The following is a 27,533-nucleotide window of genomic DNA, read 5'->3' as shown; positions in this document are numbered from 1 at the left end:
TACAAAAAAAGGAGATTAACATAAACAATAATAACAGTAATAAAAAAGAGAGAGACTACTCCAAGTAACGTTTCATCTACAATCACGAAAATTGAGCGGCGGGAGCTCATGTGGTTCGGATTCCACGTTAATCAGTAGGTCCACGTCTCATATAGCCTCGCTGATGAACGGGACGCTAAACTAAAATCAACTCAAACTCAACTCAACGAAAATTGAGAAAGGAGAGAAGAATGCATAGCTTAAAAGAAACGAACATAAACGTAATATTGGCAGCGTAACTGGCTACAATAACGCCGTTTGTTTTTCAACTGTTCACAGCACGCGTGGCAGCACTCTGCAATGTGCCAATGCATAGGAGGCACATCTGTTGTTTTCGCACGTGAGTTATTTCATGTAGTGTAACGTGTGTGTTGTGCAGTTTTTGTGTTATCAATTCAGACCAGAAAATTAAGAACAGAAAACGTAAGTAAAGTTTTTGAAGTACTTTATATTAATATCGCTACAGGCGCGGGTAATAGTTAAGAACAGCTACTTCTCATCTTATTGTTCCACTACCTACAGAAATGATCGTATATCATGTACAAGTGGTAATTGAACACAAAACAAACCAAGATCATGTTGTGTTCTTACTCCAACATATAGTGTGGATACTTCCTGTTGGGCATCTTGCATGATTGTTTTAATCTGTGGACCAACAAATATTCCTTCTTTAATTTTTGCTTCACTTAAGTTTGGAAATTTCTCCTTAAGCTGCGTGAAAGCAACACCTTCTCTATTTAGTGTTTTAACAAAAATCTTCATTGATCCAAGCTAATGTAATAGTGGCAAAAGTACATATTAAGGATTCACAATTGGCTTACGTGATACGTTCTTTGTGTCAAGAATGAAATCTTGTCTTTCAGATAAATATTTACGAACGTATTGGTTTGCTTTGGCACGGTTATTATGCTCACATAAGAAACAACAATAATTGGTGTATTCTTGTTGCATTCGCGTGAGAATATCAATTACTTTCAAGTCCCAACACACATTCCACTTGAATATTTTATAGCCAACGAAATCCATTATTACACTCATAACTTGATATGTCTCCTTTCTATGAGCACTGCCACAGGAACAGACGGGTGAACATTTCCAATATGTAGAAGTACTGCTTGCAAATTTGATTTGAGCTGTCAATAAACATGTGCCACTCGGTGGGATTGTGTTGATGCCCCAAAGACTGAAATAAGCCATCTACATATTTGCAATAAACAACGCCTCCATTTGCAACAAAATAGTCCTCAAAATGACTTTGTCGCTTTCTAAACAAACTCATTTTAACATCTTGAGCTAAGAGATTCCAGCCTTGAAGCCTGAAGACAATTCAGCTTTTCCTTTAGGAAGATTCAAGCCTCGTACAAGATCGTTAAGCTCTTCTTGTGTGATCAGATGAGGTGACATTGACTGGGATGTAGATAGCTGAAAGTCTACATCTTCGCTGCTGCTTGGAACTTCTGCGGTATCTTCTTCTGAACCAAAAGTGTAATGTTCTCGAGCCTTGGGTATTGAAAGATCTTGACTGTGGGGAACTGGTCAAATAACTTACTTTAAATTAGGGTACTGAATCTGATGTTTATATTTAGAGGAAAAGCCCTATACATCTGTGAGTCAAAGGTAACAGCCAGTTACATAATTTATTTGTTCGCGCAAAATCATAGAAACAGTAAATTTCATAGAACTCCGTTTTACTTGTATTCAGTTTCTCAAATTCGTGGAACACGTAATGCAACATATGCTTGAGTCAATGACTTATCCTGGTCCCCAGCGCTACAGCCAAACGCTTTTATTGAGTTTTAAATGTAAGTTCACCACACACATAACAAAATAAGTCATGACAGGACATAACACTCCACTGCACTTACCTAACGTTTATTCAGTACTTTCTTGAAATCCAGATGCACAGCACACTCTACAACAAAAAGACACAAGGTAACATTAATGCAACCACTACTAACGAAACACCACTCAGTAAATCACAATAAAATCCAACCAAAAATTACCCAAATACTTAAATATATGAGAGCAGAGTTAGGAAACACAAATCTGAACCTACTTATCACTAGACGTAAATGGGCTACTATCTAAAATTAAGATAAAGAATGACGAGAATATGAGAACTAGTTCCGTACTATAACGCAGAAAAAGACTCTTACGCAGTAGGAGAAAATTCGGGGTATGAGTAGAACCCTTTCTCAACCAGAGTATTCCTTCTGCGAAGAAGAAAAAATTGTCGCTTGAATGATGTTTACATGAACGCATATTGTAAAGTATAGGGGAGACCGGGGCACATTTGTCAACTTTTTTTTTAAATTGCATCCGTGGTATATTATCTGAAACCTATTTAGAGGTAAATAAGAAATCTTTTCGTTAAAAAATTCGAAGAAAAATGTTCAAACGAGGAAAGAATAGGTGCGGGTAGTAACGCGCGGTGGGAACATATTAAACGTTGCTTACAGCAGGCTGCAGAAGAAGTAGTAGGTTACCGTGAACACAAAACTGCTAAGAAACCATGGGTTACAGAGCAGATGTTACAGAATATGAGGGAGAGGAAGATGTGGAAACAGGTTGATACAGAAGAGAGCAGAAAGATGTACAGAAAGTTAAATAATGAATTGCGAAGAGAAACAGACAGAGCGAGGGAAGAGTTTTACAAAAGAAAATGCGAGGACATAGAAGAATTAGAAAGAGTTAGGAAATATGAGGAAATGTACAAGGAGGTGAAATCTATGGAATATCGGAAGAAACAAGGGGGTATTATGATGGCAGTAGAAAATAAGAATGGGAAGGTAGTCAGCGAGAGAAATGTGGTCATAGGAAGGTGGAAAGAATACGTTGAAGACTTATATGAGAGTAGGGATAGACAGTGTAGCCTAAATGTTGAAGTAGAAAATGAAGTAGGCGAGGATGATAAAAGATTTAGTATTCTTAGGGATGAGTTTGAAAAGGCTATATCCGAGATTAGGAATGGAAAGGCAACCGGAATAGATAACATACCAATCGAATTCTTTAAAAATATAGGAGACAAGGGAAAGAAAGAATTGTGGCGACTATACAATGAAATATATGAAACAGGAGAATGGCCAAGATACTTTCTGAAAACGATCATGATACCGATGGCTAAAAAATCGAACCCAAAGAGATGTGAGGATTATAGAACTATTAGTCTCATATCTCATGCAACTAAAATTCTGCTCCGAATACTGAACAGAAGGTTATATGGAAGAACAAATAAAGATGTTGAGGAAAAGCAGTTCGGGTTCAGAAGGTGCAAGGGCACAAGAGATGCTATTGGATTATTAAGGGCGATCGGTGAAATACTTATAGAAAAAGGGAAAAAGGTGTATGTTGTATTTATAGATCTAGAAAAGGCTTTTGACCGCGTGAATTGGGAATTGTTGTTGGGAGTTCTAACAAAGATAGGGTTGGAATGGAAAGATAGAATACTCGTAAGAAACTTATACATGAACCAACAAGTAAGTGTTAGGATAGGGGAAGAACTGACGGAAGAGAGTGCAATTGGAAGGGGAGTTCGACAAGGATGCTGCCTCTCGCCAACACTATTTAATGTCTATCTAGAAGAGATAGTGAAAAAGAGCCTACGTGATGATGATGGCATTTCGGTAGGAGGTAGAATGATAAGATGCATAAAATTTGCAGACGATATGGCGCTTGTTGCAGAATTTGAAAAGAAAATCAATAAAATGTTAGAAAAAATGAGAAAGTGCTTTGAAGAATATGGGATGAAAATAAATGTTAGAAAGACAAAAGCCACGGTGATTGGAACGAAGGGGTCTGTGTCAAATATAAAAGTAGGAAAGGAGAAAATAGAACAAGTGAATAGTTTTCGATACCTGGGTAGTATTCTTAGTAATGACATGAAATGCTTAATAAAAGCATTACGTGAAATAAAAGCAAGGATAGGAATGGTGAAAGAAGCCTTTAAAAGAAAGAAAAGTCTGCTTTGTGGGACCTTGAACAAAGAGTTGAGAAAAAGACTCATAAATGCTTCGTGTGGAGTGTTGTACTGTATGGGGCGGAAACGTGGACATTACGTAAAGGTGACGAAAATCGACTGGAAGCCTTCAAAATGTGGGTGTGGAGAAGAATTGAAAGAATTAGTTGGGTCGAGCGGAAAACGAATGAGAGAGTGTTAGAAATGGTGGGTGAGAAAAGAACACTTTTAGATATTATTATGAGGAGGAAGAGAAACTGGATGGGACATTGCCTAAGAAGAAATTGTATCATGAGGGACGTCCTAGAGGGTATGGTGGCGGAAAAGAGAGGGAGGGGGCGAAGGAGACTACAATTAATGGATGATATTAAAACAGAAAGATCATACGCGAAGCCGAAGAGGATAGCGGAGGACCGTGGAGCATGGAAGCTTGTCAGCTGCGGCAAGTGACCTGCCAATAAAGAGAGAATACCTATGATGATGATTTAGAGGTAAACAGGATATCATTTTCTTCCCTATACTTTTATGAACGAAGTGGAACAATCATTTTTTCACAAAATGAATACTGAGTTTCAGTACCAATGATTAAGTGTGATCATGTGACGTTGGAAAATGTGCCCCGTATGCGGGGAAAGTTGGCCAACCTACTAAAACTATACAGGGGCAAGTGTTCCAACTAATTCACATGCTAAAACACATGTAATAAATCGTTCCTTTTACTGAAAATGTACCTTTTGTATATTGCTTGGACAGTATAGAGAAATGAGATGATCGTAGGACTAATCAACAAGTTAACAAAAGTCATCATTGTCTAAGTCACAAGGAACGCGAACAAAAAATACAACATCTCCCTTTGTACAGTTTTCGTGTGCCCAGTTGTTGCATTTTGTGTACCTGATCCATTTCTCCTTTGCCTGAGAGTTGGAGAAAGGTTCAAAGCAATAAATGCATAAACAATCTTCATCATCTTCATCACTCGAATTAAAGTTTTTTACACAATAGACTATATAGTCAATAGCAAGCACGTATTCAGTATTATTTTTTGGGGGATGGATACGACCATAGCCGCTTCGATATTTCGAGTAGGTTGTTCGAATGTCATTTTTGCAAAAAAAAAAAAAAAAATCAGCATAGAATAACATTAGCTTTCTTTACGTTCCTCCTAGTGTTACCTGGTCACGGGCTACGTATTTTGTACATTACATTGTTATTTCGGAGATTTATTTACACGGTAGGCCCTACATCCATTTGTTATAGTTCTACTAAAATTAGAGAAACTGACTGAGACCGGAAAAATATTGGAATACGTGCCACGTATGTTGTTGGAAAGCATGCCCCATCGCCATTTTTGAACTTCAACTTAACCTTGACAACTAATGGTGTATATTATTTGCAAAACAAACACATCATTACGTAAAGGAAGAACACTATGTTTAGTTAATTCAATGTCAAAGCAGTACGTTTAACAGTAATACATTTATTTTAAGTTTTAATGCACCCCTGCTACTTTACTCATTTTCGAAAAAATGATTTCACAAGATCTCCTGCCTACGTCAACATAGCTACTCAACTGAAACATGCTTAGATGACGTGCCAAGCATTGCTGCTTCACCCAGTCCACCCGCAGGGGCGATCTACCAGATCCTTTTAGAACTAAAACCAGTTGGAAAACTTGCCCCTATAGAAAACGTGTCCCGGTCTCCCCTACTAGATAAGCAACAATTTTTACCTTAAGTACATGTCTGCCTCCCCACTGGTCTAGTTGGTAGCACGCTCACCTTAGGTGCACGAGGTCTCGAGTTTGATTCCCGGTAGAACATTAAACGACAGCGTGGCTCGAATTCCACCTTAAACTGTAGGTCCACTTCTCATATAGCCTTGCTGCTGAAAAGGTACGCTAAATTTCAATAACTAAACGAAACAATCGTTTTTCATCACCACCCGTAAAAATACGGTATTTCACACTACAAAATTTTAAACTTTTTTATATTTCACAAAATTGGTAAGTGGTACATAAAAAGTAATTAGAGATTTGATTTTCTCATGCAAAAATACGTAAGAAAAATATATTTCCATGTAAAGGAAAGATTAAAATATATTTCCATGTAATTAAAATAAATAAACCCGGCGTAAATACCAAGACATAAAATTGAAAGGCAGTATGTTGTTTTTTAAAGCTATTTCTAGATTTAATGCTGTAACATTTAGAAAAAATTGTCGTGAAAGAACTCTCGTCTCGAGAAGTATATCTATTTCGATTGAGAGACGTGTTTTGTCTCGAATTTTATCAAGATAATTGTTTCGTTTCGTCTCGTAGAGAACAGTAATAACTTTATATATAGCCTCTCAAATGTAGAGCTTATATCCTGCTCATTCAGAAACAACAACATGTATCCAGTACTTGCTTAGAGAACTAGAGCAGGACAAGAAGCAGCAAAACCATGGTAATAAGTACACTCATGTCCAAAATTACTATCGTATGTCTATAAATAAGTTGTTGTAGGAATATAATTTTATAACGAATTCGCCCGGTATTTCTTATAATGTTAGTATGTGTATAATTGACAAAAAACATGTGTGTGGCAAATTTCATGTCAAAAGAGCAGTAAATAGGAACAATAAAACGAAAATAAAACTTTCTTGTTCATTTAGCAACTTTTTGTTTTACTCATTCTCATTTTCATATTTATAATTCTTTTCCTATGAAATTTACCACTAATATAGAATTCTCGATTATACACATAGTATCAGTATTAAAAATACCCTGCAAAATTATTATCAAATTATATTCTTACAAGAAGACAGTTTTAGATATGCGACATTCATTTTGGACATGACTGTACATACTGACGGTATACAGGATGAGTGGATATTATACGAAAATCTCATGTTCCTGCGATGTATGATATACAGTAAATATGCAGTGAACAATTTAATCTGCATTACCGTACGAGGAACTAAAGTATTTTTTTTTATCTTGAACCGTTTGTATCGCAATTTACTGTTACAAACTACTTGTTCATAAATTTCAATATAATTATGCAAATTATTATTGTTATTATTAAAAGTATTACCAAATCCCAAATGTGTTCCTCGGATGTCGTCATAAGTATTAAAACTGTTGCTTCTCTTCATCATCTTAGAGTTTTACCTTAATCTGTATATTAGAAAGTAAATGTAATCAAAACTCAATCAAATTTAAACTATGTTCCATGAAAGGTTATGATCACTCACCTGGCGTCAGTCAAAAGGCATACCGGCGTCAGTGGCATACCGGCTTCCACGAAAAGTTAAATCTCACATTGCAGATCAGAATTTACATTATATACCGGTACATAAGTGTCTACTGACCAGAAGAAGTTAAATTATTTGCATAGTTGGAACAGGGACGGCCACCATTAGAGTACGTAGATGGAGCAGAGAATGAGTAATGACTAGGGATGGCCAAATATCCGGATAAGAAATTATGCGGTATCCGTTTTTGAGGAAACGGATAATCCGGATAACGGATAATATCCGGATGACGGATAATATCCGGATAACGGATAATATCCGGATGATGGATAATATCCGGATAACGGATAACGGATAATATCCGGATGACGGATAACGGATAATATCAGGATGACGGATAACGGATAATATCCGAATTACGGATAATATTCGGATGACAGATAATATTCGGATAATGGATAAAGAATAATATCCGGATAAAGGATAATGTCCAGATGATATATAATATTCGGATAACGGATAATATTCGGATGTCAAATAACGAATTATGTCCCGATAATGAATTATATCTAACTTACGGATAACGCAGAATATTTGCGTGAACAATAAGAAGACAATTATTGAATATCTGGAAATTAATTATTGCTGACTATAAAATAATTGTGACATTGCCTTGTTCGGATTTTCACAATTGGTTAATAAATTCCATTCGTTTATTACAAAACATATAGGATAATGAGTTTCAGAATATTATATATATATTTGTGTTTGCATTTTAAACGCTTAAAAGTTGTAGGAAAAAAGGAAACAAAACATGCATTTAATCAATTGTAAGTCAAAAATGAAATATATCTGTTTACAACTCACTGTTATGCCGTGTAGCTTGTACCGTAAAACATTATTGATGAAAGTGAATGATTATGAAGTGACTTAGTGGAATAGATTTTCAAATCTGAGACGAGTCGTAAATTTTCTCTAGTTTCGTGGGCTATAATAGTTCGTCCAAGTTTTAGGTCTCAAACAATGTTTATTGTTGCATGATTCGTAATATAGAAACTATAAGTTCATGGAGTGATTATACGAACAAAATGATGACCATTAATAAATATTTGAAGATATGCAAGTCAGTATACAATATACTGTAATAATAAGCATATTTAAATGTTGTTACATTTTACTCTTTGAGGAGTTCTTGCGCAGCGAAAGGCTATTGATCAATTCTTTATTAAATTAAGAAACCAACAGAGCATACATTTTCAACATAAATTACAAAACAAGACAAGAAAAATCGACACCAGACGAGAAAAAATTCCGAAAATCAAGAATAGACAACAGTTCTATAATGGGACTCGAGACGAGAAGAGAAGACTGGCATCATTTCATCACTGGATGGCATACATAAGATGTGTAGTTGAACAGGCAAGCGAATTTCAACCATATGCATTTAATTTAAAATACTTTCAGTACACCAGTGAAAACGAAAAATAGGTCTATCTACACAGCTAAATAAGCATTTTAAAAAAAAATTACCGGTAAGACTTTATAAACTTTTTCCACCACATAGACCTTCGTATGACCAACTACCGAAGCAAGAAGCAGAAAATGGACAATAAGTGGCTTATTATATTCTGCCATCTTCATATTTTATGTCTATAAACGAATCTCAATATTTCTTTGTTTATTTATATATTTTTCCGCTATACGAATTCATATCACTGGCTTAGGATAATCCTAGGCAGTGCTTTTATTAACGCAATGAAATGTGCCGGTAATCATCATGAAAATGTAGTTCTCATTCTGATTGGTTGCGAGGATTAAAATTTAAACAAGTGGGAGGAATTATGGGTACTGTCATTTACTGATCGTATTACGTATTTCAATGTTTATAATATATTCTTGTTTCCATCTTCATATTAATTCAAATTATATATATAGGTAAATACAAAATAAAGAAGGTACTGATGCACCGCATTCTACAAGCGAGCGAATTTTTGAGATTTTCATTGTTTTACTTTTCATCAATTGCGTATTGCATTATTTAGCTTAATATTTTCCCCACTCAATATCTCATCCAGTCATGACATATAAATGATAAGATTTGTGTTCGACATTTTAGGAGAAATAGGGATCCCTCTTTTCCCTAATCCTCGTTACACTTAAAATGGCGGACAATAGATGCACGCGGAAATGCGAAAGCACAGAAAAAAAGAAACCAATTCTATATAAAGGAAACATAATTTTTATTTTATTGATATTGGTATCACATTGACCTCCCTAGTGAATATATTTTACTTTGATTATTTTAATTTTATGGAAAATTTAACCTTTATCACATATATTAAAGAAAAGTGATGAACCAGATAGGATTTTTTAAAATGTTAGCTGGTTTGTTGATAGAAGTTACCATCCTAAGTTTTGCACCGATTCTATATGAGACGGAAATGCAAGATCTACCAGCTGCGATTCCAACAAACACCAGTAATTCTTTACCTTCCAAATACTATTACTACTACTACTAATAATAATAATAATACTATATTTATTATTATTATTATTATTATTTGTAGCAGTATTGATGTGAATTATTCTGAATTTATTGTTGGAGTGACTTTGTACTCTTTCCCTTGAGTGATATCAACCATGAGCAGTAAATCTCATTGAGAAGCGTAAAGGAAATAATGTGCGATATTTCCTGAAAACCGGGTATTTGTTCAGAAACGTTGTCGTTAAAATGCTTTCACAAAACTGGATGAATTCATTCTCTTCTCTTGGCTGCGGGGATCAGTGTTAGAGCTTTGATCAGCTACGTTAACTTGTTCCCCCAGTTTTAAAACTTACTCAGAAAAGAATATCAAAGTTTTGTACTAGTTTTGTACCGTTTCATACCACCAAGAAAAAAATTGTACCTTGTCCATTAACCAGTAATGGACGATTCAAAGTGGGGGAACAAGTTAACGCCTTTTCCCCCACCATAACGAATCTTCCCGAAAATAGTGTCAAAGTTTTGTACTAGTTCTGTACCGTTTTGTACCACCAATAAAAAGTTTTGTACCGTTTCGTACCATCAATAAAAAGTTTTGTGCCACATCCATTAGTCAGTAATGGACGATTTAATGTCTGGGCCCAGCGTTAACTTGTTCCTCCACCATAACGAATTTTTCTGAAAATAGTGTCAAAGTTTTGTACTAGTTTTGTACCATTTTGTACCACCAATAAAAAGTTTTGTACCACATCCATTAGCCAGTAATAGACGATTTATAGTCTGGACCTAGCGTTAACTTGTTCCCCCACAATAACGAATTTTCCCGAAAATAGTGTCAAAGTTTTGTACTAGTTTTGTACCGTTTTGTACCACCAATAAAAAGTTTTGTTCTACGTCCATTAGCCAGTAATTGACGATTTAATGTCTGGACCCAACGTTAACTTGTTCCCCCACCTTAACGAATTTTGTCAAAGTTTTGTTTTATATCGTACTATTAACAAAAATGTTGTACTGCATCATTAACCATTAATTGACGATTGAATGTCTGGAACCACTATTAGCTTCGGTTTCTACCATGAAAAGAATTGTCTGTTTGTAATGGACAATACAAAGCGGAGCATTTTTTAAATATACCGTATTGATTTTTTTGGAAATAATATCAAAGTTTTTAGTAGTGTGTATCATTTTGTTACACCAATAATTATGTCGTACCACACCCGTTACACAGTTGTGGGAGTTTAGGTTTGAATCTCGATAGCTTTTGAATTTAAGTGAAGGAAATTTAATCGGAATCGAATGCCAAAATTTTGTACTTTTTACAATTCTGTACCATTACTTATATTTATGAACACTGCGATTTATTCTTATACTTGTATGTAGATTTTTGGGAATAATGATAAATAAAATTTGAACAAGTAGTTATAAATATACATATTGTTAGCCTGGTCTACTCTTATACGAAATGAATGTGGGGATAGTAGCAAGAATGAGAAGACCAAACTAAACTAAGAGAAATATCTGGAATTTCTCTCTCAACATGCACCTACAAGTTAGGCAAATGTGTAACATGAGATTTAAGACTAATTTAGTTGTGGTCAATGGAAGTGTTATTTAACTCAGAGAAAGACATATTGTTCAATTTGTAACAGTTTATTAGTCAATGGATTTAGTGTTCTGAGATTGACTTGATTAAATACCTGAAAGATCGTGAGGAATGAAATTAGGGAAATCTGGCCTTAAGAATATCATACCTGGATGACTACTGGTCCATTGTTGTCAGGTGATCCCATCTGCAGTTCAGCTCCAAATTCTATAAAGCTTCCATGGAAAGATGAGCTTATCACTCGGAAATACGCGTGAATCAAATTTGTAAACGATCTTTCCGAAACTTAGATTGAAGTAACTATCTCGACTCGTTACTTGAAGTGTAAGTACGTATCGTGAAACTACATGTTCGATCTAAGGAATCTTAACTTAATAAATCTCTTAAGTCTCTCATTGGCTTCCGATTAACTCTCGGCTTGTTACGAATAGATCTCTTAATAACTTCTCATTATCTGACGTCTTATCAACTCGATTCTTGTTAACTGATTCTTATTAACTGCTTCTTATTAACTGAACTCTCTTTCCAAGGAAACGGTTTTATATAATCAAGAAATGAGGTTGCAGATATCGGAGATATTCATGACAACAACAGGCTCCAGATAGCACGTGGAATTCTTGAGAAACTCAATTGGGACAGAACATTCTGCTGACCAAAAATCCCTAGAATCTCTACACACAATCTCTCGGATGATTTAAATTTTGTCAATCTAAGAAATTTTAAAAACAAAAAGATACATAATTCTTACAATATCATAGACATTCTGTTCTCAATTTTGAAAAATTAAAAAACGCTGATCCAATTGTAATTGCCTGACAAACGTAATAACTGCATTGTATAAATTCTCTCGTTAACGTAATGTAACTAGGTTCCTTTACTATTCGCTTTTTGGTAATGAAATAATAAAGCGTCAGCAGACTAAATGATTTTCATCACATAGTGTTATTCCTAATATTTGTGTGACATGATTTAATGAGTAAAATGATGATGTGAATAAACTTAAATCTAAATGACATAAAATATTGTAACTTTACTAAAATTGAAATCTAAAACTATAATATCTAATAATATTCCATAAATATCCTAAAGTATAATATGACATCCCATAAGATCCTATAACATCCCTCGGCGAGTAAAACTTCGACACATTCGTGCTGTCGAAAATGAAAATAAAAATTATAATTTACATGAAAAATATAAATATAAATATATATATATATACATTCTTAATATGATATAAATAAAAGGAGATAAAATAAAAGTTAATTTTGATATGAGAATATTGCTATTAAAATTGCACTGGCAATATTCAAAATGTTAAAAATAATAATATAAAGTAATAAAAATTTTGCAGATAAAATACTGTCCATTTATGATAAACAGCAAATTTTGAACAGTTAGTTATAAAAGAAAAATTTCTTCTAATAATTTTCCAGGAGGTAATGTACCTAAAATGGAAGCCACATTTCCTCGCTGAACTGCTATGCTGATACGTTGTATCAGAAAAGTAGTAGCCCGCTTGTCACCAGTAAGGTGTATTATACGTTGGCCTACTTCTTTGATGAAATTGAGCCCTTCGAGACCCCAAATGCCGCTCGATTCAATGGCTACGGGCACGAACATGTATCTATTGAGCAGCTCTTTATATTTTCTTCTTTTCTCGCATTCTCTGCGTGCTGCAATAGCCCCTTCTCGAGATGAAGAAAGAGTCAAATTAGATGACGCGAAAGTGTCAGAGCAGGTGAAATCCCAGAGAAGAATCCTTCCCCTCTTCCATGGTACCAGCGTCATGCCATCTGGTCTTTTGCCATCAGATCTGTTACACCCCACAGGTTCACGGACAGATGGAACTTCCGCCGATGTGAGTGCTCTCCAGATAATGTCATTCACGTTCGAATGCCTCACATGTCTTCCGGAGCTACTTATACAAGACAGACCGTGTAGACCATTCTGCTTGACTGATGCACCACATTTAGAGCAGTTGTGTGATTCACAGATGTCTACTCCTAGGCGAAGTGCAACTGCAATACGAAAACTTTCGTTTGGAAGGTGCAGTCCTAGGGTGTGTGAAGGTAATGCCTGTAGCCAAGCACCTGAAATTGCTGATGAGGAGGCGAGAAGTCTAGCCTTATCCTCTTGACTGTCTGCTTCTTGTAATAACACTGATTGATGTAATTTGATGATTGGCTTGTCCCAAATTGATTGCGAACTTCTGCCCGTTATTTCAGGAGGGCTTAAACCAACTAGGTTAGACCAGTCAGATATGCAGTCTTGGACGTCAAATTCTATGTGAGGCTCATTCAGTTGGTTGAGGAGTATCTCAATGGTATGCCGGGAGCCATAGAACGACGCTAAAAATGAAGGATACGCCAAATCGACAGCCCGACGAATACCAAGACCTCCAGAATCAACTGGAAGGGAGGCCTGTATCCATGCGTTGATATTTAGGTTACAGTTGAGTAACGATTCCAGTCCACATGTCAGAACTGTGTCAAACTTCTCTAGTAAATCGACTTCCCGCCAAGAAGTAGAACAGCGTAAAAAATAGATTATTCTTGGTATGGAGAACGACGCACGAAGGAGATAAAAAGCTGAATGTGCGGAGACTAGGGCCAGACGTGACAAGAAAAAATCTAACTTTTTAGTTTTCTCGACTAACAAATTACGTGTTGCCTCAGGTGAAAGAGCTGCACCCAGTAGAAAAGCTGACGAGGTTGTGATAAGTTGTATTCCCGGTGCTGAATTTTTAAATTGTGAATATAACACTTCTATTTGATCTTGCGAAATTCCTAAAAATCCTACTTCACACTTCATAAAATTTAAGTGTAGTCCGATGTCTGCTGCCATAGTTCGAATATTGTGTAGTTCACTTATAACTGTGTCAGGATCTCCTGCTATAGTGCCATCATCCAAGTACCAGATATTTAATTCAGTGTTAATCCTAGACACTATGGACTGAATTGTCATGGCGAACAAAGCGGGACCTAGAGGATCGCCTTGTTGTACTCCACGTTGCGAGAGTATTTATGTATATATACATATTGCGAAAATTGTTTTTTTTCTTGTTTGTTTGTTTTATGCAATATTAAAGTTTGTAGTTTTTCGTTTAGCACACTAGCATGCGTAACTATAAAGTGCATATAATGAGTTGTCCCAGCATGAGCTGCCATCTGTCGACAGAAAAACGAAACATCAGAAGGACACTGGAGTGAATTCACAGATAACGTAGGTTACACCTACTACCAATGAATGAAAGTTTACGATTTCCCTCTTATCGGCGGGAGGAGTTGTGATTCGTTTTTACGGGTAGTAAGAAACCTTTGCACTTATGCTAACCAGCGTGTCATGAAACTCGATGTGCTGAAACAGTTGTTTCCACATAAATGTTCGCATCTTTAATAGAGATGATTAAAAGAACAAAAATAATTATTTCTCTTGTTGTTAACTTCACTGCTTTCTGCATTTAAACACCAAGAACATAAATCTCCACTGTTTGATTTCTGTGAAGCTTTCCACTGAAAACACTATTTTTAATAAAATATTTATCATCACTTCTCACTATTTTAATCAGGTGTAATTTACTTGTGGTGTAAAAACACATAATAGGGATTGCACACTGTAATGTGATGAGTTGAAATTAGCTACGACTTTCCAGGAGAAACTTGGGATATCACAGTCATTTTCTGCAATGGTTGCGAGTGGAAATCCGTGTCGAACGTTTTCCAAAATTTTAGTAGTTTTCCTGGTGAGTGTCTCTGTGTGGGTTGGTGATATAATTTCACAGAATTGGAGACTCCACTGATGATAAAATGCATTCATATCGTGATAAAGTTTTATCGTCTTTGATCCATTTAAATTCACTGGATGCATCCTCTGTTGATGGAGGTGATATTCTTCATGTTCGTGGTGTGGCCAGAAAATTTTGGAAGGGTTGGAATAGGGATTAGGGATTCAGATAAGATAAATCTCAGAAAAGAAAAGTGGTGTTAAAAAAATAGATATTGTTTATTACGTGAGTGCTTGACCATGATGATCCTTGGCGTTGTGTATAAGAATGTAGGTCAGTGTGTGAATTGTGCAAAAATGCGTTTGAAAAGAAAAAAACTTTGACCTTGTATCTCTAAACGTGCACCATGCTCTGAGGCGTGCATGTAAAAGGGTTTTGCCTATTATATTGAGGCTTATTAATTTCTACAAAAAGGTGAGTACTATATCTATTTATACTATACTAAGAATAATCTTACAACTATATGAAAGTGCTTATATCTATGATTAAATAATATACCTAATAAAATTATAACTAATAAAACATGTAAAATATCGATATCATGTTGTCTTATCCAATGGCTGATATAAATGAGAAATTTTCAGCTCATATATGAATAATAAAAGATTTTAATTCTATAATCGGGGATATATTTCTCAAAATTGATAGTTAGTTATTTAAAATCCAGTATGCATTTGCGCGCTATGCAATTAGGATCAACATCATTATCGTGAATGTAAACGTGTCAAACTCTTGAAAATTAGCGTACATCCTTTGTGTTTGTTGGCCATCAAACTACAGAGAACTTAGCTCTAGTCTAAAATTGTGTTAAGTCAAAAATATGTAATGGCTTCTTATGTCTATTCGGGAGAAAAAATATTGTCTTAGCCTTAAAATATTTATTTTTCTTTATTTATTATAAACTTATGGACAACTAAGTCTGATCTTTGAAAAGACTTCTAAAATCCATTTCTATTTTTCTTTAACCTAAGTTTTGTACGATATTCAAAGCCTACACTTTGTGTTGACTATAAATCGTAACCTTATTTAAACATATCTTAGGGAAATCCTTGACTAGCGCTTTGCGCTGCCTATTTTACCCTATAAAATATCAACTACTATGACATATTTCCTTGTCATTTCTACCTTAAGTACGTCAATCGCGGTACTATATACATGATCATTATTATTATTATTGTTTGTGTCTTTCATTAAATTATTATAAAAATCTATTAATCTATATATATTTGTCAAAATATGAAGAATTGTCTAAGTTATTTCGTCTAGTGCCTTTATTTCTAAATATCGTTGTTCATTTGCCTATATATTCTTAATATTTAGAGTAATAATAGCAAGTTTTACTTGTCGAAAAATTTTGAAATATTCGTCAGACATAACTGGTCATTGACGTTATTTAACGTGACGTTACATAACGAAGAGCTTGTTATGCATTTCTTTTCTTTTATATTGATATAAAATATACTACATAGTTTGATTTAATGCAAACTATTGAAAATAATGTTTTGTATATTAAATATTTACTATTTTCTTAATAATTTTGAAAAGAAAATCACTAAAAATTTAACTTTGATCTTTTGCATTCCCCAGACGTTTTCTAAGTAAGTAGGATTCTACATTTAAAAAAAAAATCACTGCTTTACAAACGAACAACCGAGGGTATTTTCCCTACTTTCCTTTTGGTGCATTTGGCTACCTTTTCTTGTGTTGTCACTGAAGACTAATGTGATTATAATAAAAAAAATATTCTCAATAAAGTGAGGTCCTGTGCCATTTTTACTTATTGAGAAGTTGACTTCCTGCCTACCTAGGGACTTAATCTTAGGAAAATTTGTTCTAAAATTTAATTGTTAAATAAACCAATGTTTCTAAATTTTAACTAAATCGACAATTAACTTATAATAATCAACTAATTTCCGGAATTTTGCGATACGATTTTCAAAAGAAAATGGGTCGGTTTTTAGTCAGTCCCAGATGGGGCTTTGGTTGAGAACGAGCGGTCCAACTCGCTCGCTAAATCGACTCGCAAATCTACGGTCATAAACTCTAAAAAAAACTTATTGTTAGGCACATATTTATATTATGTAGATATTAAATTATTAATCCATTATTTCGACTCCTGTTATTTATATTTGAGACACTATCTATTCTTAATTATTAGTCGTGATTTATTTCCATTTAAATCGCATATGTCACGCCCCGAAGACATGCTATGTTGATATTATTGTACGTTATTCTTAGTAACCTACATATCACATTCTCTCAAATGATGTAATCTTCCGTATTGTGTTTATTTACATGCCGTAAAGACATGAGCTGTCATTTTTCTTTTTTTTTTCTTTTTTTGACATAAAACTCGGTTTGTTTATTATGCTTCTTTATCATTACTATTCTATCTATATATGTATATTCAAAATATTAGTGTAAAACTATATTACTAAGCCTAAATATGAAATATCGTACCTTAATTTAAATAAATATTTTCCCTTAACCTATAATAATAATAACTATTTACAATTTTTTTCTTCGTCATTTATGACATTATAGCAATTAGCTTCTAATTGCGTGGTAAAAAACCACGAGATCCAATACTGTGGACCCTGTGAAAATGTAATTTTCTACGCTTGGACTTGCGTCCAACACAACGGCTTAATCCCGCCAGTCCTCTCTTTATATGAAAATGATTTCTTACACTATCCATTGTAATTATGCCTAAAGATGTGACTAGCCGCACCAATCGAGGGTGGGCGGGCGGGATAGCCGCTATCAAGTAATTACTTAAAGTAATATGGTAACTCTTAGCATCTTCGACCATGTCGCTTAGCTACATATAAATATTTGAAAATTTGGAATCTTAACAAATGCGTAAGCCTCAGAATATTTTTCTACCATATTATACTCTCTGCCTTAATGAGTTAGTGTAAATGTTTAGAAGTATGGGACTTTTAGCATCTCCAGCATGCCTAGTTGACTAATATACAAAATGATTAGGAATTTAGGATCGTTTAGCATCTCCAACCATGTTAATACGTTGGGATCTTAACAAAGGCGTAAGCCGTCAGCATACTCCACCATGTTGGCCTGGTCTACTCTTATACGAAATGAATGTGGGGATAGTAGCAAGAATGAGAAGACCAAACTAAACTAAGAGAAATATCTGGAATTTCTCTCTCAACATGTCCCTACAAGTTAGGCAAATGTGTAACATGAGATTTAAGACTAATTTAGTTGTGGTCAATGGAAGTGTTATTTAACTCAGAGAAAGACATATTGTTCAATTTGTAACAGTTTATTAGTCAATGGATTTAGTGTTCTGAGATTGACTTGATTAAATACCTGAAAGATCGTGAGGAATGAAATTAGGGAAATCTGGCCTTAAGAATATCATACCTGGATGACTACTGGTCCATTGTTGTCAGGTGATCCCATCTGCAGTTCAGCTCCAAATTCTATAAAGCTTCCATGAAAAGATGAGCTTATCACTCGGAAATACGCGTGAATCAAATTTGTAAACGATCTTTCCGAAACTTAGATTGAAGTAACTATCTTGACTCGTTACTTGAAATATAAGTACGTATCGTGAAACTACATGTTCGATCTAAGGAATCTTAACTTAATAAATCTCTTAAGTCTCTCATTGGCTTCCGATTAACTCTCGGCTTGTTACGAATAGATCTCTTAATAACTTCTCATTATCTGACGTCTTATCAACTCGATTCTTGTTAACTGATTCTTATTAACTGCTTCTTATTAACTGAACTCTCTTTCCAAGGAAACGGTTTTATATAATCAAGAAATGAGGTTGCAGATATCGGAGATATTCATGACAACAACAGGCTCCAGATAGCACGTGGAATTCTTGAGAAACTCAATTGGGACAGAACATTCTGCTGACCAAAAATCCCTAGAATCTCCAGACACAATCTCTCGGATGATTTAAATTTTGTCAATCTAAGAAATTTTTAAAAACAAAAAGATACATAATTCTTACAATATCATAGACATTCTGTTCTCAATTTTGAGAAATTAAATAATGCTGATCCAATCGTAATTGTCTGACAAACGTAATAACTACATTGTATAAATTCTCTCGTTAACGTAATGTAACTAGGTTCCTTTACTATTCGCTTTTTGGTAATGAAATAATAAAGCGTCAGCAGACTTAATGATTTTCATCACATAGTGTTATTCCTAATATTTGTGTGACATGATTTAATGAGTAAAATGATGATGTGAATAAACTTAAATCTAAATGACATAAAATATTGTAACTTTACTAAAATTGAAATCTAAAACTATAATATCTAATAATATTCCATAAATATCCTAAAGTATAATATGACATCCCATAAGATCCTATAACAATATTTATTATCAGACACTCCAAACTTATATTTTTAGAATCAATCGCCTGTATTTATCTGTATTTCCCTTCTTTTCACCCATCTATTAGCAACTAGACGCAAAATACACAAAGTACACGTTCAGTTCAGGCACTGAATTGTCCATTAATCGGTAATGGACGTGGTACAGCGGGAGACACTTCTGGATGGTACAGCAATATGGAGATTTACGGCAAGAGTGCTCCACCAGTTGAGTCCGAAGCATTTGCCGGGGAGTATGCAACCAAATTAGCTGTAAAGGAAGGCGGGTGGCATAAACGCCAGGCACTGAAAATTCCCGTACACTTGGGCGAAATTCCCACTATCGTCTACAGCATCATTTCTCCAAATGAAATGAATCTACTTCTTATGGCAAACATATTACTTGATATTTGTTCTATTTGTGGAGATAAATTCAAACAAAAAATTGAAGTCCAATCCTGTTGCTGTTGGAATGAACACTCTTTCTGTCGTTTGATCTGAAATGACTTTGCAGAGTCTGAATAAATATCCTGTCACTTCAGGAGGGTAGGGAGAGCGGATACCCCCCCTCCCTCCATCAGTGTGAAAACACATACATTTAATCAAATGCTTAGTGAGAGTGAGCCCATTGGTATAGCACTTTTATGATTTCAATCTTTGCCCCCAAGCCATCTTATGTCATAGCTGATGACCTTGGAAAACGAGAGATGCAAATATGATGAAACAGAGATACAGTCACATGCGCAAATTTAGAATTTGAGACAAAATGATCGGATAGCATCCATATTTTGTCGAAAATTTTGATTTTGTAAGTAGACATGTAAAAGCTCACCCGAACCTGAGAGCATCCCACTACCAATTGTTAGTTGAGAGTATCAGATGATTACAGAGGGGGAGAAACATCATCAGATATGGGAAACAAACAATGAAAAAATTGAACTGGCCTGGCCTGAGCAGGACTTGAACCACCAAACTCATTATTACGAAGCAACGACTCTACTCACTCATCCACGGAGCCACACAGAAAGGTTGGCTGTCATAAGTCAGACATAGAATGTTTGTTACTTACGAAACGTTTATTTCTAAGGGGGAAAGCTAAGCAAATTTCTTTCCCTGACACTATCTTAATTACTGTTGTTCCAGCCTGGGAAGAATATTTTGAACCCCTCCATAAATTTTCCTAACAATTTTCATACATTTATATATAGCAGCACAAAACATTTATCTATGTCTGTTCTGCACAATTATACTTACACAAAACAATTACTTCCAATTCTATTAATTCCATTACCAAGTAAACAGAAATACTGGATATGAAATTCTATATCTCGACAACAGTCTTGCAGAAAATATCCAAATTCAATCTTTCTATTTGGAACAGGGCGAGAAGGTAATGCACATTTAAAGAGTTAATATTACAAACTGGGAGAGCGTAATGGGCAAAAATAAGGAAAAAAAAAAAAGTCTTCAAAAGTTTTCCATTCGCCATATATACTGTTCGACGTGCAAGTATGTTAACGGAGGGCGTGGCAGAGTGAGTAAAGTGTGCAACTTGTATGCAAAGTGACCCGGGTTCCATTCCCGTTGGAGTCAACCGTACTTTTTTTTTACTTCAACTAATAAAGTAACCGTTTGTAACTATAAATAAAATATTAAGCCACCATATGTTTATAATGAATAAAACAATAGAAATTTTTAAATCACTTGTAAAATCTTTCGATGTAAACTAGCAAGAAAATTTAATCTATTCCGTAAATATACCGATATCACGATTGTGTTATGGTTACGACAGTCAACGGCGCCGATTTCTCTGTAAATTTGGGAGGGGGCATTTATAAAAAATACATACAACAATACATGTAACAATAAAAAATACATATAAAAATACATATTCATAAAAATACATGGGGCCCACATGAGCTTGGGGGGACGCCCATCATGATCTGCGCCCGTGACGACAGTCCTTGTGTAGTAAATGTTCTTGACGCTTCGTGTCTACATCTGTTGACAGTGTGCGATTTACAAAGAAGTTGAGGGGGGAAATCCCCTTTGCTAATACTAGGTGTTGCTATAACCAACGCAGATTTCCCCCTCATTCCCCTTGTAATTTTCACACTGTTAAAGATGCACGCGAGACACGAGACGAGAGTGGAAATTTTATGCGAGACGAGACTAAACCATGCGAGACGAGACGCTAGACGAGACTCGGTTAAGTCTCGCACGAGAAGTCTCACGAGACTTCTCGCAGTCTCGCAACATTTATGAATTACTTTTAATTGTATATTTAGTGATTTTACATTTATTGAGTTTTGCGTTAATGCCTCCAGGAACAAAAAAGTGATTGGGGCAATAGACATTTTATGAGATTTATTATTATGCAAGGTTGATTTTCATAATTAAAGCCTTCTTTAGTTTCCAAACATCATAAAATGCTTTGTAAATTGGAAATTTATTACAGCATCGATTTAGGACTTTATTTTGCGACACAAACACACACACGCGGGCGCGCACGAATACATGAACTTCTGTTTTTGGTCTGAAAATCGAACAAGACTCCCTATTGCTGCGAAATGTGATATTTCTGTTGTTTCTGTCTTTTTCACATTACTACTAGCGATAAATGTTGGGGGATGGCGGGGAAATCCCTTCTCGTCAAAGTTTATCCCCGGCCCGGCTCTCAGAAATAACATATTTTTAGTTAGATGCCTCCGGATAGAATGCCTCTCAGCAAGCGATAGAATGCGGTCTACAACTGAGGTGTTGAAGTAGGAAGTTAGACGAAACCGCGTTCTTCTAAGGTCAGCATTTTACTTAGCTCAAGATCAAAGGACACGTGGTTTGTGTCTGTGTGGCTTGACACCAGTGCTGTCGGGTTAATCAAAACATTTCAGGTTTTGATATTCTGGCAACACTGCAGTTAGTTTAACAGTATGATCTGGAAATTGATCCAGAAAGCTTTTTCCGTATCAAGTATAGTTTGCTGGATATTTTGATTCTCGCAATTGTTAGCATATTGCGTTATCCACAAGTCCGTTGACACAAGTAATGTTATTCCTTGGTTGTTGGTGTAAAGGGAGATAGGCGACAATGGATGGCAGCACTGTTCTCCTCAGTAGCGTAGCCAGAATGTGTGTTTGGGGGGGCAAGTGCTGTTATAGGTATATACATATAGTGAAATTACAAACAAAAAAATATAAACATAAAAATATATAAAAAATTACAAACATCAAAGTACCAAAGAACATTGTCGATCCTCTTTGGGGGGCGGCCTCTTTGCCCCCCTCCCTACGCCACTGGACACAAGTAACGTATTTTTATATTTTCTCTGCTACTTTCACAAATTTAATGCTAGAGACTTTAAACCTTCCGAAAAGAAAGTTCAAACATATTCTAAGGAAACAATCCATGTCAATTTTGGATATTGTGACGTTAAAGAATTCCTCGGGCTAGAAGCAGGCAAAGACAAGGTTGAAATCCGGTTAAATAAACACGAAGAAATTTACATATATATATAGTAAAAAGATCCGGGTTTGGTTCAATAAGTTCAGAAAAACATATACGGAAATGTTATATTCTTTCTATCCTAATTACATTGGTGACTTTTTTTCGGGGCAAAAATGCGCCCGCATGACATACTGGAAAATATTGCTGGAGACCTCTAAGCTGGAAAACAATGTTGGATCCAGCAATAATTTATGCTGGTTTTGCTGTAAATTATGCTATTAATTTGACGAAAATTACTGGTCCAGCAATCAAATTCCAGCACAACTTTTCTTTTAATTTGGAGCGGAGGGGAACAAACTCGGATACCATGTTGAACTCTAGGTTCCGTCTACTTAGGATGTTATGAACATTCATCCCATGGAAAGCAATGGAAAACCACCATGGACTCACCTTGCCAAGGGACTTTTAGGTCAAATACCTGCCTTCGGACAGAATATCACATCATCATTCATTAACTGCCATAGAATAACAGATAGCAAAATTTTGACCCAGAATATATGCGAGATTGCGAGACCATGCGAGAAAGTCTCGCGCGAGACGCGAGATGAAACACAAAATTTTATGCGAGACGCGAGACGAGACTTCACTTTTGCGAGACGAGACGAGATGCGAGACAAGACCAACATTTGAGGCTGCGATACGAGACGAGACTTTTCCATTTCTCGTCTCGTCTCGTCTCGCGTGCATCCCTACACACTGTCAACAGATGTAGACACGAAGCTTCAAGAACATTTTTACACAACGACTGCAGTAACAATAATATTCACGGAAGAGATTAAATTTTGTTTCTAGTTAAAGTGGAACATCAAAAGAATTTACAAGTAATTGAAAATTTCTATTGATTTATGCATTATAAACATATGGTGAATTAATATTTTACTTATAGTTACAAATGCCTACTTTATTGGTTGAAGCAAAAAAAAAGCTTGACCCGAAAGAGAATGGAACCCGTAACCCTTTGCACCTGAGTCGCTGATTTTTCTCACTCTGCCACGCCGTCGATTGATAAGTTTGCGCGTCGTACGACGACTCGCTCGGGAGAGTAATACTCTCGGAAGTATTTTTCGGGCGCTACTATAGCCAGCTGTTTTACGCGCTATACTAGCCAATTGTTTTAAGTTGGTCACAATATTTATATCAGGGAGTGCAAGGGACACAAAACGAGCCTTATATCATGGAGTACAAGGGGAACAAAACTAGCCCTGCGGGGCTTCTAACCCGTTCCTATTACTACTATTATTTATCTGCACAAAAGTAAGTAAATCACTTTTTTGACTACTATTTTTATATTATTTTAATTTAAAAAAGTGTTATAAAAATGTAAAAAAAATGTAAAAAAAATTCTCCGGCCGGGTTTGAACTCACGCCAAAAGACATTTTCATTACTAGCATATAGCGCCAGCCCACTTTTTTTAACAACTTATTTATTAACTAATAGAGTTGGATACATACGATCATTAACACAACTGCAGAACAATATAAATATATACAGCTAATAATGCACAATGTAACTCAAGGGAAGAGAAAAAAAAACTGCTTATGGAGCATAGATACAAGTTGTACATTTTGTGCGTTTTTTTTTTTAAGAACGTATGGAGCATATACACAAGTTTTACAAATGACTAAAAACTCATTGGAATAACAAAGGAGTACAAGTTAATTACGCATATATGGTATTGTCGAGAAAACGAGCAAAAGTACAAGCTTTCATAATGGAGCTCATTTTGTCATAATTAGTTTGAAGATATTCAATATAAAACGAAGAATTACCTGCAGTTTCCACTGAGAGTACATACGTAATTGTTTGCGCTATAAGCCAGGTAACAGCATTGTGTTTCGTTTTGGGATACAGAGAATATTCCGGTCGTAACAGGAGATTGACCTCGATTGAGCGACGAGGTTGGCGTATAATAAGACCCAAAAATCGCTGCAATTGGTACCAGATTTGTTTGCTGTTCACACAAGTTGTTAATCTATGACTCAAGGAATCAGCAGCACCGCAGAAAGAACATATTATATCAGCACTAAAACCACATTTATTTCGTTTTACTTTCGTATCTACAATGTCATTCACTACTATGTACCAAAAGGATTTATTTTCTGCTGTTAAATATTTTGAGTGTATATTACGAAATATTATATGCCAATTGTATTCTGGTTCTCTTTCTATTAATTTGCATGGTGATAACTGTTGTAGGTGGTGCATGTACCATTGTTTACTTGTTAAAGTCAAAACATCGGGAGTTCGCTGACATTGATAGATATAGGCACACAAGACATTAGTTAAGTAAGAACAACTGGAGGGGAGGGAAGCGATCGCCAACGGCAGTGTTGGATCGATCGTATCCAATAAATATCGCAGCAAGTGTCTAGTGGGAGAGGGTACATCTTCGACTAAGGCAGTCAAGTTACGTCTTATAAACAAACTCTCAGCCCTGAACTGCACGTGAGTCATGTTAATGCCTCGTTCGCTACCGATAAACAGATGTCATTATAGCGAACACGAAACACACAATTGTTCCACAAAAACCAACCACAAACACTTTGTAGTTTTTTGCCTGCTGCAGAAGGCAGGGCAAAGACGTTAGCAACATACCACAGTTTACTCAAAATATAAACGTTGAGAAGTCGAGCACGAGACAATAAACATAGTGACCTACATTTATGCAAGAGACTTAAATGCCTGATTTTATTAATGACAAGGTCATAATTATATTTTACTGTTTCAACAAGATTACTCATAAATGATATTCCTAGTATTTTAATCCTCGATTGAAATGCAATGTCCTGAATTTTACTAAACTCCTCAGAATTATATATTATAAGACCGGTTGATTTTTTCTATTCAAGAGAGCTCCAGACACTTGTTGATAATTAGCAACACTTTGCATTAAAAGGTTATAGTCATGAACAGAATGCAGGAAAACATTGACATCATCAGCATATCCACACACACGTAGAGGACGTGCAATAACATCAAAACCCTGAATCTTGCGGTTTACATCATACAAGAAGGGTGCAATAGCCAAGGTAAATAATTGTAAGCTTATAGGATCTCCTTGTCGAATACTACGAACTACTTTGATGGGAAGGGTAAGATGACCATTAATATTTAATTTAGTCGCAGCGTCTTTATAGAAGAATTTAAACCATTGTATAATACGAGCATTAAAACCAAAACCAGTCAAAACTCTCCACAAATAGGAATGCTCAATGTTATCAAACGCGTTCTGAAAATCTAAATTAACAATAGCTGCGGTAATCTCACAATCTTGACATATTGTAATACAATCTCTAACATTCATTAAAATCTGATATATAGTCTTACCCTTAACTGCAGCATATTGCAAATCACCCAGCAACTTATTCATATATGGAGCTAATCTAGAAGCCAAACAACGACTAATAATTTTAACATCAGTATTTAAAAGGGAAAAAGGTCTGAAATGTTCAACCATTGTTGGTTGAGGCACTTTGGGTATAAAAATAGTGATAGCAGGATTGGGTCGACAGATATGTTCGGAAGCAAAAAACCAAGCATTGACCACATCAGTAAGTGTCTGACCTATGACGGGCCAAAGTTTTTGATATAATATACCCGATATTCCATCTTGTCCGGGCGATTTTCCTGGCTTTCCAGCAAATGTTGCCAACTTAACTTCTTCAAGTGTAAAGGGCGCCGTAAAAGACATATTATCATCATCTGTTATGACGTTAGGAATAACTTCAAAAATAAAATTGTCAACATCCAGTCCTCGTGATTCACCAAAAAGTTTTAAATAATGATCATAAAATATCTTTTGAATTGCAAAAACATTCTTGCAGGGATCTCCATCCGGAGTAAGAACCGTCTTGATCAGGCGGCGCTTGCCACGCCGGTTTTCTTGCAAAACGTGAGTAAGAGAACACTGTTCAGTAACATCAAACATAAGAGCCTTACTCTTAATTTTTACACCTTGAACTTGAATCCTATGAAAATCTAAGAGTTTTGCTTTATATTTTTTAACAAGGGGCAACAATGTTCTGTCGGAAAGAGCATCTCGTTGAGCCTCTAATAAACATCCGTAATAAAAATTATACAATTTCAGGCGATCACGAGAGCGTTCACCAGAGTACCATTTACAGAAGCGTATTAGGTTAGGTTTAAAATAGGTAGTCCACCATACGAGGATATTTGGATACCGTTTTGCTTGCTGTCTCCAATAGTCCCATTTACTCTGAAACAATGTAAGAAATCCCTCATCTGTTAATAGTGTTTCATTCATATGATAGTAACCACGTCCACGCACAATTTTATCACATGGAATCTTAACTTTCATCACTAAAGACAGATGATCACTAAAACAAACAGGATAACGGTATATATAAAAAAGCTGAGATTTAAGAGATTCCGTCAAATAGAATCTATCGATTCTCGAGGCACTATTCTGGCGAATCAGGGTGTACCCCAACAGATCACTGTTCCTTAGTTGCCACGCATCATACAAGGGATAATGAGAGATGAGTTCATCAAGAGAAGCACAATAATTAAACCCTCGATCCATATCTGCTCTATTCAATACGCAATT

At 35.5% G+C, this 27,533-nt stretch overlaps 1 protein-coding gene across 1 annotated transcript in view; it reads left to right on the top strand.

The window, feature by feature from the left end:
* The first annotated feature begins 14,922 nt into the window (after positions 1–14,922).
* LOC145688422 (protein-lysine N-methyltransferase SMYD4-like) overlaps positions 14,923–27,533 on the top strand; it is a 405,746-nt gene continuing 393,135 nt past the window's right edge. The window contains exon 1 of the mRNA XM_081762638.1: positions 14,923–15,514. The gene's annotated coding sequence lies outside the window, so the exon portion shown is untranslated. The remainder of the gene's footprint in view (positions 15,515–27,533) is intronic.

Source organism: Thermobia domestica, chromosome 6 (genome assembly GCF_964235325.1).
Source record: "Thermobia domestica chromosome 6, izTheDome1.hap1.1, whole genome shotgun sequence".
Taxonomy (NCBI): domain Eukaryota; kingdom Metazoa; phylum Arthropoda; class Insecta; order Zygentoma; family Lepismatidae; genus Thermobia; species Thermobia domestica.
The sequence above is the reverse complement of the archived record's forward strand: the minus strand, read 5'-3'. Positions and strand labels throughout refer to the sequence as shown.